We start from the raw sequence: 12,100 nt of genomic DNA on the forward strand, positions 1-12,100 counted from the left end.
ACCTGGATTTGCACCTGGATCTGGAGGATCCTCGCAGGTTCCCACCGCTGGTACCCTGGGTCCCCCAAACACCCTCTCTGCTCCCATGGCCCCTCCTACTTTCTCCCTCTGTGTTAAGGTTTTCTGTCCAACTCGTCTGCCTTGGATCCTGAAGTCTTCAAAAACAGTAGGTGCTGGGTGCCTGGGTGGCTCAGTTGGTTAAGCATCTGGCTTCGACTCAGGTCATGGTCTCAGGGTCCTGGGATTGAGTCCCACATCGGGGTTGACTCTCCCCAGGTTGCTTCTCCCTCTACTCCTCCCCCCTGCCCCTGCTCTCTCAGTCTCTCTCTCCAATAAATAAATAAATTAAATAAAAACGGTACATACTGATGGGCCAGGACATTGAATGAAAGTATAAAGTATACAGATGCACTGGATTCATTTCATCCCTCCAGGGGTCCCCACAGCTGGGACATAGGATGCACACCCAAAGGGCAACCAGCAGTCACTGGGCTGGGCTGGCCAGAGAGGGCTTCATGGAGGAGGTGGAGCTAGAGCTGGGTCACATAGGATGCTAGGAGAGGAGGGAGTGCGTTCAAGGCAGGAGGAACGGCTTGGGTAAAGGTTCAGGGTGGGAATGGGCAAGGGGGAGCAAGGCAGGCTCTGTGCAGGGACATCTGGAAAGGGAGGTTGAGGCATACTGTGGAGGGCTGAGAATGCGGAGGGTGGAGCCGGAATTTCCCTTCCTCTTATGATGGAGAGTCTCCAGCTTGCCCAGACCACACCCTGCATGGTTCCAGGTGATCATGCACTGCCCCCCCCCGGGAGTCTCCTGTGGGCAAGGTGATTGGCATGGTGTCCGTGCACCGTGGACAAGTAGGGTCACGTGAGACCTGGGACTGCTCTGCTCTGTCTTCCTCTCTGAGTCCAGCAAGGAAGAAACAGCCATGGACTCTTCAGGTTTCAGGGACCCTCTGTCTGCCCTGGCCAGGGCCTAAGGCAGGAGTCTCCTCTTGAGCCAGGATTAGGTCTCAGAACCAGAGTAAGACACCTGCGCATGGACAGCCTCTGGAGTTCTGCTAAGGAAGGGAAAGATTCATCCAGAGGGAGATGGGGGATGGTGCTGGGAAGGGGACTGAGAGCTCACTGGGCACCTGTAACAACCAGACCCGGCCTCACGGCTCCCTGGCTGTACGGGGTAGGGGGAAACGGAGACTCTTGGGAATCAAGCACCTGCCCAAAGTCATACAGCTACGTGGCAGGGGGCTTGGACCCCTCTCTGCCTGATTCCAGAGCCAGACTCCTCCCCTTTATTTGGCCAGGTCGGCCCGTGTGGTTCCTCTTGGCCTTAACCGGGGGATCTTGAGCAAATCATCGACCCTCTCTGGACTTCAAGTTTCTCTTCTCTCCATTGGCCTCCTTGCTCAGAGCAGACTGGGGGCCCTCTCCCGCGACTGCCCCTCCGAGGACGGGCTGTTTGCCAGGCGGCCTGGGTTTCTCCAGCAGCGCCTGTGACCGCTCTTCCCAGCCTTCTAAGCCCTGGTCTGTGCTTCTGCCTTCAGTGTTTTATGAGATTTGGTATCAGGACGCGCTCCCTTGATGCTGCCGGAAGCAATAATCCAGACACGGTTGGAGGCTTTAGGAGAAATCCCCCGCTACCGCGCTACAGCCGAGGAAAGTGAACTGGCAAAGCAAGGATTTTGGCAGATGCAACATCTGCCCATTTATGTTCCTATTCTAGGCTCAGCGGCTAAGAGGCAGTGGGGCCCCCTCCGCTCCAGGTCTCCCCAAGGGGTGAGGGCTGAAGGCAGAGGTCTCCGGGCCTACAGTCCCGTGAGGACAGAGAGGGACTCTGCACTCACATGGGGACGCTACTGAGTGCTGGCCACACAACAGGCCGGTGCTCCCTGCAGCCACTCATTTTCCTATTAAGTCCTCACAACACTGACACAGAAGCAGGATTATCCTTAGTGTTGGTGTGAGGCTCAGATGGCTCACGGGGCTTCCTCAAAGTCACAAAACCAGTAAATGACAGAGCAGAGGAGGGCTGCTCCTTGCTGACCAGGGATACAGCTCTCTGGTCTTGGGAGTCAGACTCTTGTATCTCTCCCCTGCCCGACACCAGCTCCTCACCATCAGGGAAAATTACCCTGACACATCTAGCCTGGCCTCCCCTGCCCGGCACGTCCCGTGTGCGATCAGAGCCTCCTCCATCGGGCACACGGATCTGTGGTCACAGACCCTCCTGCTGTCCTCGGCTGGAGGTGGACTCCTTCAGAACCGAGGGGGTTGTGAGCCTCCTCGGGGAAACCAAGGTCCTGTTCTAGACTAGCCAGTAGCTCTAGGGCAAGGAGTTATCTTTCCAAAATGAGGTTTTCCATTTCTGAGTCTCTGAAACCCCCAGAGCTGCGACACTGCAGGCCTTCCTCCTAACACGGCCCAGGACAGCGGGGATCACGGCCAGTGTTGAGCTGCTTGCTGGCCACCCCCCACCACTTGGTGACCACGTCCTGTCCGGAGCCCCGGCTCCTCATGCCCAGCCTGCTAGGAGCCGCGCTCTCACTCCCCGTCTGTGTATCTACATACATAGTAGTACAACAAATGCACAAGGGAGTCGAGCGTAATGAATGTAGCAGGTGCTACGGCGTTCGACGGACCTAGCCTCATGTCCCAGCTCTACCCTCGTCAGCTGTGCAAACCTATGCAAGACGTTGAACTCCTCTCTGGGCCTGCTCTTTCTGTGTAAAATGGAACTATTGACACCACCCACCCCAAAGAGCTGCTCTGAGATGAAGCATTTAGCACAGTGCGTGGCACACGGAGGAGGCCTCCGTGCAAGGAGGAAAGGCCTGTCTTCTCAGTCTGGAGGATGACAGCCCAGGCTGCCGGGTAGGGACGCGTAGCCAGTGAGCTGGGCCTCGGAGGAAGCTGCCGGTGACTACAGCCTCTGAGAAGGCATTACCGGCCATTGTTTTAATCAATACTGTGTTATTTCCTCCGTGGCATCTATCCCCATGTTTATTATGTGTAAATAGGGTTTTTCAATGATGCGAATGTGTTAGCTTAATGTAGCTGACATTCAGCGTGTGCAGTCTGGTGGCTGCCCCTCAGGACCTCCAGGAAAATGAGATGATGTCTCCACCACAAAGCCTGTCCTCACGCACGAAATTTGCGAAATTCAAGTCAGCGGCCATCAGGGCCCCCGGTGCGTGATTTGGGGCGTGGGCTGGGGGCTCAGGTGAGGAAAGTAAAACAACCCGCCTGGCCCCGGGAGCCCGGTCCAGCTCCTGGTGGCCCAGAAGTGGGGTGCTGGGGTTCCCATCCCTTGAGTGTCCAGATGTACGTTCTGTATAATACCCCTACATGGTCTGGCCTGCTCCTATTCATGTTCTCCATCACTGCCCGTCCCTGGCATTTGTCAAAGCTCACCCTCCGACAGCTGTTCCTCATGCTTCTGGATTCTTAGATGATCCCTTTCTTCCTTCCCATCCTATAGCTCGCAGTGGTCCGAAAATTCATATTCCACACATTTCTCTGGCTCAGCCACAGTCCTGTGAGCTTGGCCCAGCCTTGCTGCCCAGGCGAGCTGAGTAGAGCAAAGGTGGCTTTTCCACATTTTCCATGTGCGCTCAACTGTCCCCTGGTACCAGGGAGCTCAGAAAAATAGCTGTCGGCCCTACCGGCTCCTCTGCTCCTGTCTCCCTGGACTGGAACTGGATGAGGGGGGTGCGGGCGGGTTCATTCAGGCCTGGGAAGAGCGTCCTCACCCTGACACCATTAGAGTTGCAGGTCAGATGCCACCACCACGCGTGTCCCACAAGCAACGGGCCAGAACCCCAATCACCGCCACTTAGCTCAACAACATCAGCTACCAGACAACTTTGCATTCCTTTGTGTAGCTCTCTGGAAGGCACTGGAAAGGAATTAACCTTTACCAAGACAGTGTGTGGAATGTTATCGACAGGAGGTACTTTTATCTCCTGTTTTCTTAATGGTGTTTGGAAGCAGAGGCCTAGATAGGATTTTCCACCTTCATGCCAAATGGCAAAGGGGGCTCCAGGGAGGCTGCCTGTAAGAAATGTGGGAACTGGGGGATCTGTGTAGCCCTTCACGCCTGTCTGTTCATCTGTCCATGATGCCTGTCAAACTCTGGGGGTCCATCTAGCTAAGAGGGGCTACATAAATGTAAATGGCCGCCGTTATCATTAAGTCCCGTCTGTGGGTTTTAAACCTTCGGCGAAAAATGTGCTTGGGGTTGGGCTTTGGCTTCCCTTCACTGCCTGAGAGATATGAAGGAGGTGTTTTTCTTGGCAAATAAATATGATATCATAAACCCTGGCAGGATTCCAACCTGAGTAATGGCCGTCTGCCTACCTAATTCCCTCAGCAGCTTGGAACAGGAACATTATTCTTTACTTCCTCTCTTTAAAAACAAACTCTCTATTGGAGAGCATTACTCAGCCGCAGGATCCCTCCCCTGACGTGGCTGCATTTCCAAGACGGGATGTGAAGGATGAACTCAGGTTACAGTACACGTTTGGGAAAACACAGCCAGACGCTTGGCCCCCCAAAGGCACCTGAGGATCCTGAATTATAGAGGCCTCTCTTCACGTGTCCTTGTTCATGAGGGACACAGAGCCAAAATCAATAAGAATCACATTGCTTAGTGCCGCCATGTTCCAGGTGTAAATCATCATGGAGTAATTAGGTAGCCAGGTAATCCCACCGGAGCTGGACGCTGGGTGTCAAGTACAAAGTAGTCGAGTTAGGTACAAAGTTGAGGACCACTCTTGTTGAGCATGCGTCTGAGGAGGTGGCAGGCAGGATGTGTGTGTGTGTGTGTGTGTGTGTGTGTGTGTTTTGTAGCTTCTCTGCTCACTTGGGTATGAGAATGTATAACTACACTCATGCTTTGCTTATCATTCGGTCTTTATAACAACACTCTGAGATAGCCTTCATTTTATAAACCTATAACTAACCTATAACTAAGAGATTAATTAGACAACCTGTTCAGAGTCACACAGCATATGCAGTGGACTTGAGACTGAACTTGGTTCTTTGGCTTCAGATCCAGTTTTGATGATGGCACATCAAGCCTCATCACCTTTTTCTGGGCCGTGAGCACTTTGGTGCATCACACGACAAGGGATGTGAAAGCTGGGCCACTGATCTGCTGGAGGCTCACTGAGGTCACTTGGTTAGACAAGGGGAGACCTTGATGAGCTCACAGTGTGGTCTGGAAGCGGGTTTGCGGCAAAGGCTCTGAGAGTGTTGGGAGAAGGCCAAATCAGTGTGTGAATGCTCGGGGCTGCTGATCCATCCAATAAACGTTTATTGAGCACCTGCTACGGCTAGGTTGAGGGACACACCTGTAAGCAAGACAGAGTCCTTGCCCTCAAGAAACAGGTAGTTTAGTGAGAGAAACAGGGCAGCAGACAATTACAATACAGTGTGATGAATGCCCTAATGAGTCTAGGGTGTCTTGATGATGTGCAGGGAGAGGGCTAACCAGACGTGGCACTTCTCGGGGAATATTCACAGGGGACGTGACATCCAAGCTGAAACCTGAAGGACGAATAGGAAACCAGCTAATGAAGATGGGGCTGCAGAAGGTCCCAGGCCGGGGAGACAGTACGTGCAAATGCAGAAGTCAGAAATAGCACGTGACTGCCAGTGATGGCATGCTCCATCTGGGCTGGAGAGGAGTTGGAGGGGGAGTGGTGGGGTGGCAGGCCGAGAGGTCAGCCCAGAGCAGCTAGCAGACCCCAACTATGTGTCTTCTCCATCAGGTGTATGAGGCACCATGTCTCCCAAACCACTGCCACCATGTCTCCCAAACCACTGCCACTTCATCACATCGACCCACAGCCTGGGGGGGTCTTCATTTTGCTTTGGACTCCTTGGCCTTTAATTATACACGGAGGAGGAGCCAGAAATGCACCAAAACCAGAGTAGGCAGCACCAATCCCTGAATCAAAAACCAAAAAAACAAAAACCAAAAACCAAGAGCAAAAACCAAAAAAAAACCACAAAAAAAAAAACCAAAAAAAAACCAAAACAAAACCCAGGGGGAAAAAAAAACCCAAACCTCACCCACCCCCCCCCTTCCCCGAGCTGTGCTTTATCTAACTGAAGGACGGTAATCTGGGAGTTGTTCATTTAACATACTTCTGCCTTCTGAATGGCTTTTACTTTTCCCTAAATTGGAACCGCAGTACAATATATGTGAATGATTAGACTGTGTAATACATTCCTGCAAATTTAGATTAGGAATGATTATGACTTAAGTAAAATAGTTGAACACAATCCTCATTGCCGTCTATCTTTTCCTTTTCGTGTTCATGGGGGTGATTGACTGCAAGGAATGAAGGAAGGAAGGAGAGCCAGGGTCTGGGTGTGGAGACGGGCTGAGGTCTGGCTTTGGAGAGCTTTGAGAAGGGGGGAGAAGCTGACCTGAGAAGATGTGGGATCTGGGGCGCAGGGAAAGGCCACTGGCCCAGGAGGCACAGCTGAGAGAGGTCCAGGCTCTGCCATTTGCTAGCTCTGTGATTTCAGGCAAGTTACTTAAACTCTCTGAGTGGGATGCCTGGGTGGCTCGCTCAGTGGTTGAGCATCTGCCTTTGGCTCAGGTCCTGATTCTGGGGTCCTGGGATTGAGTCCCCCATCGGGCTTCCTGCAGGGAGCCTGCTTCTCCCTCTGCCTCCCTCTCTGTGTCTCTCATGAATAAATAAACACTTAAAAAAAAAAAAAACACCTCTGTGTCTTAGTTTTTCCAAGAGCAAAATGGGCTTTATCATTCCTGGCTCATGGGATGGTTTTGATGGAATGTGATCAGGAATGGGAGAGCAACATCGCGTCATCGCCCAGAGTGCAGATGGGGAACCAAAAATCCTGGTCAAGTTCCAGCTCAACCAGTCACTAGACTGGACTCTTACCTCACTTACTAGAACTGTGTGACCTTGGCCTTCATTACTCAGCCTCCTAGAGTCCCAGTTTCATGGAAATAAGTGTACTTGGCCATGCGTAACCTTGGGCATAGGATGAAATGGGATTTTCCATGTTAAAGGTGACTTGCAGGAGCACCTGAGTAGCTCCGTAGGTTGGATGTCCCCAGATCTTGGTTTCAGCTAGGGTCATGATCTCAGGGTCCTGGGATAGAGCCCCTCACTGGGCTCCCCGCTCAGCAGGGAGTCTGCTTTCCCTCTTCCTCTGCTCCTCCCCCCTGCTCAGGTGCTCTCTCTCTCTAAACTAAGTGAATGGATCTTTGAAAGGAAAAGAAAAAAAAAAGTGACTTGTAAAATATTGGGCACCTGGAAGGGCTGCCATGGCTGGTAGGGGTGGAAATAGGAGTCTGGGGAAGGCTGGGGTTTCCTTCGCTGAAATAACAACCTGGAGTGGTTTGGTGGAGCCTTTCTGGGGGGCCCTTTGCAGGGAGGGGTGGGTAGGAGAAGCCCTCCGGGGAGGTTTCCCTTGGAGTCCAAAGCCTCTCCTCCTCCATGAGGCACACTGTAGCATTCTACAAAACTAACCTTTAAAAATAATTAATTGATTGATTAATTAATTAATTAGAGAGAGAGAGAGAGAACAAGCAGGGGAGCAGGAGAGGGAGAAGCAAGTAGCCTGACACTGGGCTGGATCCCAGGACCCTGAGATCATGAGCCAAAGTCGGCTGCCTAACCATCTGAGCCACCCAGGGTCCGTCCCACCCCTATTATTCCCTGATAGATTCCCAAGCACCCAGAACACAGCTTGGCAGTTAGTAGGAACTCAGGAAATATGTCCAATGAATGGATTTATGAGCGAGGCTAGAATTCTGTCTCCTGAGAACAGCTGAGGTGAGGTTGGGGAGACGGTGGGAGAACCAGGGAAAATGGGAGAGCCTCAGTCACTCCAGCAGGGCGCTTGCTGCAGGGAGAAAGAAATAAGAGCAATTTGGTGCCTGGCACCCGGCACCCATTCTTCAAGGGAGCTGTAAGCCCCCAGCATCTTCCCTGAATCCCTGGGCACCTGCCACTTGCTGCGCATCCCCGGTCCCTCCCAGCAACCTGACAAAATGCCTTCCTATCAGAGCAATTACTGCAGCCCTGAGCCGCTGCCTCTCGAGGTGTCTGCCTCCTGCGGCTCTGGCTGGAGACGCTATTTCTCTCCTGTTCCTCATGACAACAGGGACAACAAATAACAGGACGGCAGATGAAGGGCCCTCCAAGCCCTCCAGAGCTGGAGGAGTCCGGGCTACCTCCGCGCCTGCATGGAGGGGAATAAAAGGGACTCCCTCTGAATGTTCTAGGACTTGGGCTGTGGCCGCTTTGTCCGTGACCATTGTCACTCTGAGCCAAGGAAGCAGGGCCATGGCAACCAGCCATCCGCCAACCCACCTGCAGGCCGGGCTGGCGCCAGCTGTACCGCTGATGGCTCGGGGTCCTTGGGAAACTGCTAAGCGGCACGGAGAGGCAGCTGGCATTCCTTCAGGGTCTGGGGGTGCTGGTCTTGTTAAGTAAGTGCTCTCCCCTTCTTCCTGCCCTGCGAAGTACCCACTGCTGTTTCCAAATGAAGCCAATTCAGGGAAGTGGAGTAATGTGCGCTGGGTCACGAGGCTCCTTAAGTGGCAGTGTGGGGGCAGGAACTCCCGTGTTTCTGAACTCAAAGCACGTCCCAGGCACCCAGGGGCCCGCATGGTGCTAGCAGCCCCAGTTGGGGATGAGTGTGGCCCCAGGTTCCACTGCTGTACTAGCTACTGATACTTGGGAGAAGAGCCCTGTGCCTCAGCCTCTGGGGTCCTGCCCCCGGCCTAACCGTGCAAGCATCCTTGCCCGAGCCAGGGTGGTCTGGGCCAGTCCCGTCCCGGTGCACCTGCTGTTCGCTGAGGGCCTGTTTCAGTTAGCAGCTGGGCTCCCCTCTTTCTAGGGTGTCTCATCCTCAGGAATGGGAGCTCACCCTCTGAATACCAGCCAGGGCCCAGCTGCAGCAGAGCATGCCCTCTGGGTACCCATATTAATGCAAAAACGAATACGAATGCAAATACCAGCTTATTTGAGTCTCAAATGCTAACCCAAGAAGCTGATTCTTGGGATCCGTGTTCTCAAGCATTGTACGGCCCACCTCTTCCTCACGTGGCATAGTTCTTTCCTAAACCACCGTGGGGTTGTCTGTTTTGTCAATATCCCTTTTCAAACAGGCTTCTAGAACTACATGCCAAACTCCAGATGCGGCCTGACTCAGCTGAGCTCAGGGGCATGTCACCTCCCCATTTTGAGCATCATTTTGCAAATAATGCAACCGAAGATTGCACTGACTTTTTTTTTTTTTGGTCTGCATGTTCCAGGATTGGCCATTGTTAGGCTTTTCAGCCAGTCCTAAGGCTCCAAGTCTTCCAGAAATTAGCCGCCATGGGCAGATGTGTTTTTGTTGCTGTCCTGTGTGGCCAAGGGCCCCCTCTCACACCCTGCGGGTTGCGTCTCCGATGGCTGCACTTGGCCCTGCGGAGGCATTTGGTGAAGGCTCCAGATGAAAGAGAACGTGGTCCCGGAAAGGAGGGGGCTGGATGGAGGTGAAATGGTCTGTGAAGGTCACTGCCACTGCTCGGTGAGCGATCTGTCCCCATTTCAGCCTCAGTGGGGAAGTGATGGAGGGTGTAATTAGGGCCCGAGAGGTGCCTGTAGGGCTGCCGTCCCCTGCTCAAGGAGGCTGGGGACACAGACAGTAGTCTCTGTCCTCCTGGGTGGAGGGAGGAGCGCGCCAGTCTGTCCAGCGTGAGGGGGAGCATCATAGGAGGCTCTCTGACCGGGTAACTGTGAGCCCCTGACCATTCTCCGCAGTGTGAGGGTTGGCAGTGGGGATGGGCAATAGGAAGAGAGATGAAGTGAGGTAGGAAATCGCCCCAGAAAAGCTGGAGGGGGAGCAAAGCTGTCTGTGTTTCCCTCTCCTTTTCCCGGCTTGCTCTGCCTCTTCCCTCACCCCACCTTGGTGTCCAGGGCCTCAGAGCCAGGACCCAGCCTTGCTGGGCACCCCACCCAGGCCTTCCTTCCCTATTGTCTCCCTCCTTCCCTCACCACGATGGATCTATCCTGCGGGTCTCATTTCACCCCATTCCCCTGAGAACTTGCCTTATTAGAAAGTGATCTAATGCACTAATGTGGTATTAAGGTGTTAAAGTCAAACAATTGGCTTAATGCTTGGAACCAGCCATAACCCAAGGGTATAAACACTTAAACAAAAGAAGCCTTTAACCTAAAGGCATAAATCCCAGGGTGAAATTGCATGAGTTCTGGCAGTGCAAACCCTAAGTGCTTCTGCCGTCCAGGGCATTGCTTCTCATGGAACCAGCTCTTGACTCTTGAAGATGCTCCCATTGCTCCTCACAGTAACGCCTGAGATGTCCCTTACGATGCAGAGATGGAAGCTCAGAGAGGTTTCGTGTCTTGCCCAAGGTCACACAGTTCATCATTTCTGAAGGCCAAGCAGCCCCGGGGCCTCTTGCTGGGCCCCTCAGGGCATGGACATTCTAGGGGCCTGCAGTGCTAGGCTGGGGGCTCTTTGTCCCTGGATCCTTCAGAGATGAGTCCCTGAGATAGAGCTAAGGGCTTGTTCACAGCCCCCGATGTGAACCATGAAATAAAATTCCAGAACCTTCCATTGGGCCCCTCAAATGGGGACTTAAATGCATTGGGCGCCTATGATGTCTCAGGCTCTGTTGTAGGTATTTTTCAAATGGTTATTGTAAACCTCATTTCCTTTATATGGATGAGAAAAACCAAGGCTGAGCAAAGTCCAGAGTCACACATTTAGGAAGTAGGCAGGGTGTGTGTGTATGTGTGTGAAGATTTGACAATGCCAATTAATTCCAAAGCTCTAGTTCCTTCTCCTACACCGTGTAGCCTCCCAAGGAAGAGGGCATTCTAGAGGAGGCAGTGTCCTTGAGGAGTCTGGTCCAGGGGGAGGACACAGACCCCATCAGGATAAAAAGGATCATGGCAAAGAAAACTCAGTACCTCCTGTAAGCGTCCCGCACAAGCGTGCCCGAGGCTGGGAGTAGCCCTTTGGCTGAGGGGGGCGGCCAGGGTCGAGAAAGCCAGGGGAATGGGCTCAGCAGGGCCACTGCGGAGGCCTTGGGGAGGCAGTGAGTCTGGAAGCAGTCCCGGGTTAGGCTGCGTGTGCTCTGGGAAGGGGAAGCTGCGGTACAGGGGGAGGGGGCCCCGAGAGAGAGAGAGAGAGAGAGAGAGAGAGAGAGAGAGAGAGAGAGAGAGAGAATCCCGGCTGAGTGTGGGGAGGCCTGTTTCAGGGAAGCAGAGGGCACAGAGGCCAGGGGCAGGCTGGGGCTGGGGGCGGCTAACGGGGAGGAGGCACCGGCTGGAGCCACGTAGGAGGCTGGACGAGCAGCTTCGCAGCCAGAGCGCTCGGGGCCCAGCCTTTCTGCAGATGTGTGGCTTATCCCGATGGTTCTTCAATAGGAAAAAAATGCCACGGCGCTGGAGAAGCAAATGTTTTGGGCTTCCAAGGTCATCCCTGTGTGCACGCGGACCGCGGGCCGGGTGGCTCCTTGAGCAGGTCCCCGAAGCTCGCCCGGTATGGACGGACCCTTCGGTCACCGCCTGCGCGCTCAGCTATTGTTAACCAGTAACTTGAAAATCACCTTTATTGCTCAGGGCTATCGGGAGGCTGCAGGGGCGCCGCATTTCCAAGCCACTAGCTCTCTGGCTGACGGCAGCAAGCAGGCCTGTCACAGGGTCCCTAGCTCTACGCGGGCACAGGGCGGGGTGCTAAGTGGGCACAGCGGGCAGGCCAGGCCTTGCCAGTGGGCCGCCTCCCCTCTGGGTTCAGGGCGGGTGATGGAAGGCCCTCCTGGCCCCACTGCCTGCTGACCCATCGGCCGACTGGCCGGCCTGCCGCTGGTTTGCTCAGGGCCATCTCGCCCTGTATGGGTGAGACAATCTAGAACAGTGTCCTCAACTCGGAGGTGGGGGAGATCTGCACATAGTAGGGTGGCTGGCAGCAGGTGTGCAATGCCCTAATGTAGAGTGAGTGTGCATGCTAACTTTGAGGAAGGAGAATGTTCAGAGCCCGTCGTAGCTTTGAGCAGATTCTCAAGAGGAATTGTCACTGCCCTCCCCTTGCCCCCGAGGCC

General features: G+C 53.9%; 1 protein-coding gene across 5 annotated transcripts in view; it reads right to left on the minus strand.

Moving 5' to 3' along the window:
- KIRREL3 (kirre like nephrin family adhesion molecule 3) overlaps nucleotides 1-12,100 on the minus strand; it is a 539,444-nt gene that overhangs the window by 141,278 nt on the left and 386,066 nt on the right. The gene's annotated exons all lie outside the window — the stretch shown is intronic.

Source organism: Canis aureus, chromosome 3 (assembly GCF_053574225.1).
Source record: "Canis aureus isolate CA01 chromosome 3, VMU_Caureus_v.1.0, whole genome shotgun sequence".
NCBI classification, from domain to species: Eukaryota; Metazoa; Chordata; class Mammalia; order Carnivora; family Canidae; genus Canis; species Canis aureus.